Below are 7584 nucleotides of genomic sequence, written 5' to 3' on the forward strand. Positions count from 1 at the left end.
TTCAACCTTTCTCATTGCCATGTAGTACTCCATTGTGTATATACCACAGCTTCTTGATCCACTCATCAGGTGATGGACATTTAGGCTCTTTCCATGTTTTGGCTATTGTTCACATTGCTGCTATGAACATTGGGGTACATGTGCCCCTATGCACCAGCACTTCTGTATCCCTTGGGTAGATTCCCAGCAGTGCTATTGCTGGGTCATAGGGGAGTTCTATCGAGAGTTTTTTGAGGAACCTCCATACTGTTTTCTAGAGCGGCTGCACCAGTTTACATTCCTATCAACAGTGTAGGAGGGTGCCCGTCTCTCCACACCCTCACCAGCATCTATAGACTCTTGATTTGTTCATTTTAGCCACTCTGACTGGCGTGAGGTGGTATCTCAGTGTGGTTTTGATTGTCAGGGCTTTTGAAATGGGTGATCAGAAGCCCTGCTTTTATGCTGCTGAGAAAAATCTAGGAGAGGGGGAAATGATGCTACCAGAGAGAGGGGATAGTTGCAGGGGTGAAGACGTTGAGGAGAGAGGCGATGGGCTCCAGTATGCAGCACGGAAGTCTTGGCGGGAGATAAGGACAGACAGTCCCTCCACCGTTCCTGGAGGGAAGGCAGAGCACGTGGGCACAGATCCCTGGATTTCATGGTGGGAAGACCAGGTAGGTATCATTTGATTGCATCTATTTTCTCAATGGAAAATGTGAGAGGAAGTAATAAGCTGGCAAGAAAAGAAGGTAGTCTTGGAGGTTTGAATAGAGAAAGAGTAAGATACAGTTGACTCTTGAACAACGTGGGGATTAGGGGTGCTGACCCTCTGGCAAGTCAAAAATTCTTGTATAATGCGACCACCCCCAAACCTAACTACTAAATAAATAGCCTACTGTTGAGTAGAAGCCTTATTGATAACATAACAGTTAACACATATTTTGTATGTCCTATGTATTAGAACATACACTATATTTTTACAATAAAGTAAGCTTGAGAAAAAATGTTAAGGAAATCATGAAGAGAAAATGCATTGTGTTGTATTTCAGAAAAATCCACATAGATGTGGACCTCCTTGAGTTCAAACCATGTTGTTCATGGGGCAAATGTAGTGATGTCAGAAAATGAAGACATTAATAATATTAGGGGATTATAGTTGCATTTCTGGGTAGTGTTGAAAGCTTTTTAAAACTTGTGGTCATGGTGGAATAAAAATAGGAAGCACAGAATTAAACCCAAATACATATAGAAACTTAAGATGTGCTGTGAATGTGGCATCTCAAATCAATGGGATAAAAATGAACTTTTTATTTTTTTTTAAATTTTAAATGTTTATTTTTTGAGAGAGAGGGGGGATGGAGTATGAGCAAGGGAGGGACAGAGAGAGAGGGAGACAGAATCTGAAGCAGGCTCTAGGCTCTGAGCTGTCAGCACAGAGCTCAATGTGGGGCTCGAACCCACGGACGGTGAGATCATGACCTGAGTTGAAGTCGGATGCTCAACTGACTGAACCACCCAGACACCCCATGGTGAAATTTTTAATAAATGGCTCTTGGACAACTAGATAACCATCTGGAAAATATAAAATAAGAACCGTACCTATGAATAAACTCCAAATGGATTAGGAATCTAAATGTAAAAGATAAAATGATATTAGTACTAGAAGAAAACATTCATGAATTCCTCTCTAGTGTAGGGAAAAGATCCTAAATTTAACTCAAAATTAACAGTCAGTGAAAGCTTGATAAATTTAACCATATAAAATAACAAAATTTTGCCTGACAGAAGTACCCCAAAAAGTCAACTGACAAATTGGGAGAAAATATTTATGGCCTATAACAAGGGGCTTATATCCCTAACATTTTTTAAAAAGCTTAAAAACTGAAGGATAGAGGGGCGCCTAAGTGGCTCCGTCGGTTAAGTGTCTGGCTTCCGCTCAGGTTGTGATCTCGTGGTTTGTGAGTTGTGCAGACAGCTCAGAGCCTGAAGCCTGCTTTGGATACTGTGTCTCCCTCTCTCTCTGCCCCTCCTCCCCCTCAAAAATAAACATAAAAAAATTGAAGGATAGAGACCCAAACCCCAATAGACAAATGGGAAAAAGACAGGAACAGACATACCGAGAAAGATAAAGATGGCCCTCAAACATGAGAAAATGTTCAAGTTCACTCAGAGAAAAGCGGATTTAAACATTGATCTACTTTCTCACGTGCGGACAGGCAAGAACTTGACATATTACAACATGCTGTTGCACAGTTGTGGGGGAACCAGCGTTCTACATTGTTGGAGGCAGTGCAAATTGGTCACCACTTCTTTGGAGGTGAATTTGGGACTACGCAACCAAACTACACGGCAGCTTACTCAGCAATCCCCCTTCTAGGACTGTGCCCTAAAGATAAATCTCTAACAATATGAAAATACATACGCATAAGGTTGTTCACTGATGCGAGCTCCTGGAAACAACTCCTGTGACTGCGCATGGGCGACCAGCGCATCCATACCACGTGGTCGTCTGCAACTGTGAAGAACGGTCGAGATGACTGACCTCCTCTCCCTTTGGGGTGATTTCCAACTGCACTGTTTGTTTTTATCTGTTGTTTTTATTTGGTTTTGTTTCTCCGATTTTAATGAAATCAAATTCATCAGATTTTTCACTATGGGTTGCTTCGGAAGTTCCTTACCCTATGTCAGAAAGTTGTTTTCCTATGTTTTCTTCTATCATAACATTGTTCTACTTTAACTTTTAGGTATTTAGTCCCTTTGGAGGCTATGGACTTCCTATGTTAGGAATCCAGTTTTATTTTCCTCTATGTAGTAAACTAATTTTACCAACTAATTTTGCCATTTTGTGGAATGGCTTAATATTTGGTAGGAAATTCCTACCCTACCCCTTTTAATATTATAATGAATTGTGGGCTGTTTTTTTTAATTGATATAAAATTGACATGTAAGTTTAGAGGGTACAATGTGTTGATTTTATACGCTTATATACTGAAAGATTATTACTGTAGCATTAGCTAATCTCTCCATCACATCACATAATCATAGTTTCTTTTTCGTGGTGAGAATATTTAAGATATAATCTCTTAGCAACTTTGAAGTGCTGCTAATATAATGAGAATGCTGTGCTTGGATCTCCAGAACGCACCCATCTGCTAACTGCAAGTTTGTGCCCTTTAACCAACATCTCCCCAATTCCTCCAACCCGAGCCCCTCGTAACCACCATTCTTGTCGGCTTCTACAAGTTCAATTTTTTGAGATTCTACATATAAGTGATATCATACAGTATTTGTCTGATTTATCTCACTTAGCATAATGTACTTAAGGTCCATCCATGTTGTCCCGAATGACAAGATCTCCTCCCTTCTCACGGCTGAATAACATTCCTGTGTGTGCTCGCGCATATGCCCTCATCTTTATCCATCCATTTTTTTATGCGACCTAAGTTGTATCTTGGCTATTGTGAATAATGTTATCTTTTTTATTTCTTCTTTTTCCCTCTCTTGATATATACCTAGAAGTGGGATTTGCTGGATCATAGGGTGGTTCTATTTTTAATTTTTTGAGGAACCTCCATACTGTTTTCCACAGTGACTGAAGCAATTTACATTCTCATCAGCAGTGCATGAGGGTTCTCTTTTCACTAACACATGTTGCCTCTTTTTATTTTGTAAAGATTTTTAAATTTTTATTTTTAAAAACTTTTGTGAGAGAGGGAGAAGGGGAGAGAGAACGTGCACATGCTGGAGGAGGGACAGAGGGAGGGGGAGAGAAGGTCAAGCAGTTCCATGCTCGGCACGGACAGAGCCTGATGCAAGGCTCAGTCTCATGACCGTGAGATCACGACCTGAGCTGAAATCAAGAGTTGGACACTTAGTCAGCTGAGCCATGCAGACGCCCCAATTTGTTACCTTTTTTTGATGTAAGGTGAGGGGATATTTCGTTATGGTTTTTATTTACACTTTCTGGATAAGTTAAGCATCTTTTCAGGTACCTGTTTGTTATCTTGATATCTTTCTGTCTTTGGGAAAAGATCTGTTTAGATCCTCTGCCCCTTTTTAAATCTGATTGTTTTTATACTATTGATTTGTATGAATGTTTCTGTAATTTGGCTATTAACCCCTTACCAGATATGAGGTTTGCAGATATTTTCCCACATTCATAGGTTGCCTTTTCATTTTGTTGTTTCTTTTGCTTTTTGGCTTGATATAGTCCCATTTGTTGATTTTTGCTTTTGTTCTTTGTGCTTTTGGTATCATCTCCAAAAACACATTGCCAAAACCAACATTTAGGAGATTTTTTTTCCCTGTTTATTTCTAGAAGTTTTATGGTTTTAGGTCTTATGTTTAAGTTTTTATCCATTTTGAGTTATTTTTTGTGAGTGCTGTAAGATAGAGGTACATGTTCATTCTTCTGCATGTGATCGTCCAGTGCCCCCCCCCCCATTTATCAAAGAGAGTGTCCTTTCCCCATTAAGTATCCTTGGCTCCCTTGTCAATATTTGTTGACTGTAGGGGCACCTGGGGGGCTCAGTTGGTTGAGCATCTGACTCTTGATTTTGGCTCAGGTCATGGTCCCAGGGTCTTGGGATCGAGCCCTGTGTCAGGGTCCGTGCTGAGTGTGGATCCTGCTTAAGGATTCATTCTCTCTCTCTCTCTCCCTCTCTCTCCCCTTCTGTCCTCCCCTGCTTGTGCTCGCTCTCTAAAATAATAATAATAATAATAATAATAATAATAATAATAATAATAATAATAGAACTACTAGTTGACTGTATATGCAGGGGCTATCTCTGGGCTCTCCATTCTGTTCCCTTGGCCTGTGTGCTTGTTTTTAGGACGTGCCCACGCCGCGCCACTTTGTAGTATAGACTGAAATCAGAAAATGTGATGCCTCCAGGTTTGTTCTTTTCAGGGTTGCTTAAGCTGTTCAAGGTCTTTTGTGGCTTCATATAGACTTGAGGATTATTTTTTCTATTTCTGTGGAAAATGGCATTGGGATTTTGATACCGATTGCACTCAATCTATAGTTGGCTTTGGGTAGTGGGGACGTTTTAACAGTATTCTTCCCATCCACGAACACAGGTTATCCATTTCTTTGTGTCCTCTTCAATTTCTTCAAAGTTTTATAGTTTTCACCATACAAAACCTTCACATCCTTGGTTAGATTTATTCCTACGTAGTTTACTTAGATGCTACTGTGAATGGGAATGTTTTCTTTATTTCTTTTTAGATGTTTTGTTGTTAATGTGTAGAACATAATTGCTTTCTGTATGCTTATTTTGTATCCTGCAAATTCACTGAATTTGTCAATTCTAGTAGTTTTTTGGTAGTATCTTTAGGATTTTCTCTACATAAGATTGTATCATTTACAAGCAAAGGGAGTTTCACTTCTTCTTTCCTTATTTGGATGCCTTTTATTATCTTTTTCTTAACTGATTGTTCTGGCGAGGAGTAGTGACAGTAGGTATCTTCGTCTTGTTCCTGATCTTAGAGGAAAAGCTTTCAACCTTTCACCAGTGAATATGATGTTGGGTGTGAGCTGGTCACATATGGCCCTTATTGTGTTGAGGTATCTTCCTCCTATACTCAATTTGTTGAGCATATTTATCATGAAAGGTTGTTGTGTTTGTCAAATGCTTTTCCTGCATCTGTTGACGTAATCATAAGATTTTTACCTCATTCACTCTCTTATGGTATATCTCATTCAGTGATTTGATTTGTGTGTATTGAACCACCTCGCATTCCAGGGATAAATCTCATTTGACCCTGGTGAGTGATCTTTTTAATGTGTTGTTGGATTTGGTTTGCTAATATTTTGCTGAGGATTTTTGCATCTATGTCAATCAGGTATATCTGGAATTTTCTTGTCTTGTAGGCTTCTTATCTGGCTTTGGTATTGGGTAACGTTGGCCATGTAAGATTAGTTTGGGATTGTTTCCTTCCATCCAGTTTTTTTTTTAATAGTTTGAGAAGGATTGTCATTGATTCTTCTTTAAATATTGGGTAGAATTCACGAGTGAAACCATCTGGTCCTGTACTCTCCTGTGTTGAGAGGTGTTGATTACTGACTCAATCTCCTTGCTTAATACTTCACTGCTCAGACTTTCCAATTCTTTATGATTCATCTTGGTAGGTTGTATGTTTTTAGGAATTTATCCATTTCCTATAGGTTATCCATCTCTTTGGCCTGTAATTATGTATAGTAGTCTCTCCTGTAGATTTCCTGCAGTTCAGTTGTAATGTCTCGTCTTTCGTTTCTGAGTCCTCTGTTTCCGAGTCACTCTAGCTAAAGGTTTATCAATCTTATCTTTAAAAAAAAATACCAGTTCTTCATTTTATTGATCTTTTTATTTTTATTTTTATTTTATATTTTTTGGTCTCTATTTCATTTATTTCTGCTTTGATCTTTTTATGTTCTTCCTTTTATTAAATTTGGGCATAGTTCTTTTTCTAAGGCCTTGAGGTATAAATTGAGGTTGTTTATCTGAGTTCTTTCTTGTGTCCTAATGTGGGCCATAAACTTCCTTCTTAGAGCTACTTCTGCATTGGCGCCTGGAAGGTTCAGTCGGTTAGCCATCCGGCTCTTGATTTCAGCACAGGCCATGGTCTCGTGGCTTGTGAGTTTGAGCCCGGCATTAGGCTCTCTGTTGTCAGCATGGAGCCTGCTTGGGATTCTCAGTCTCCCTCTCTGCCCCTCCTTGGCTCATGTGTGTGCACACATGCTGTCTCTCAAAAACATATTAAAAAAATTTAAAAACCAAGAACTCCTTTTGCAGTATCCCATAGCTTTTGATATGTTGTTTTCATTTTCCTTTGTTTCAGGATACTTCTTGATTTTTTTTCTTCTTTGACCTATTTGCTCAGGAGCATGGTTTCTAAGTTTTCATATATTTATTATTTTTTCAGATTTCCTCTTGTTATTAATTTCTGGTTTCACACCACTATAATCAGAAAACATACTTGGTATTCAAGCTTTTTAAATTTGCTAAGGCTTTTTAAAAAAAAGTATCTATTATTTATTTTGAGAAAGAGCAATAGAGAGTGTGAGCAGGTGAGGGGTAAAGAAAGAGGGAGGGAGAATCCCAAGCAGGCTCTGTGCTCAGCACAGAGCCCAGTGCAGGGCTGGATCCCACAAAAGTGGATCGTGACCTGAGCCAAAATCAGGAGTCGGACACTCAATTAATTGACTGAGCCATCTAGGTGCTCCAAGACTATGAGCTACCTACCATGTGATGTATCTTGGAGACTGTTCTGTGTGCATTTGAGAAGAATGTGTATTCTGCTGCTGTTGGTTGGCATGCTTGTGTATGTCTGTTTGGTCCTGAGGGTCTAAAGTATAGTTCAAGTCCAACGCTTTCTCACTGATTTTTTTTTATCTGGATGATCTGTTGTTGAAAGTAGGGATTGAAGGCCCCTTCTATGGTGTTACCTGTTTTCCCCTTTAAATCCATTAGAATTCATGTAATATAATTCAGGTGCTCTGATATTGGGTACATATATATATTTATGATTTTTGTATCTTCTTGAATTGATCTCCTTACGATACAGTGTCCATCTTTGTCTCTTTTTACCATTTTTGGCTTAAAGTCAATTTTGCCTGACATT

This window comes from Suricata suricatta, chromosome 9 (assembly GCF_006229205.1).
Source record: "Suricata suricatta isolate VVHF042 chromosome 9, meerkat_22Aug2017_6uvM2_HiC, whole genome shotgun sequence".
NCBI classification, from domain to species: domain Eukaryota; kingdom Metazoa; phylum Chordata; class Mammalia; order Carnivora; family Herpestidae; genus Suricata; species Suricata suricatta.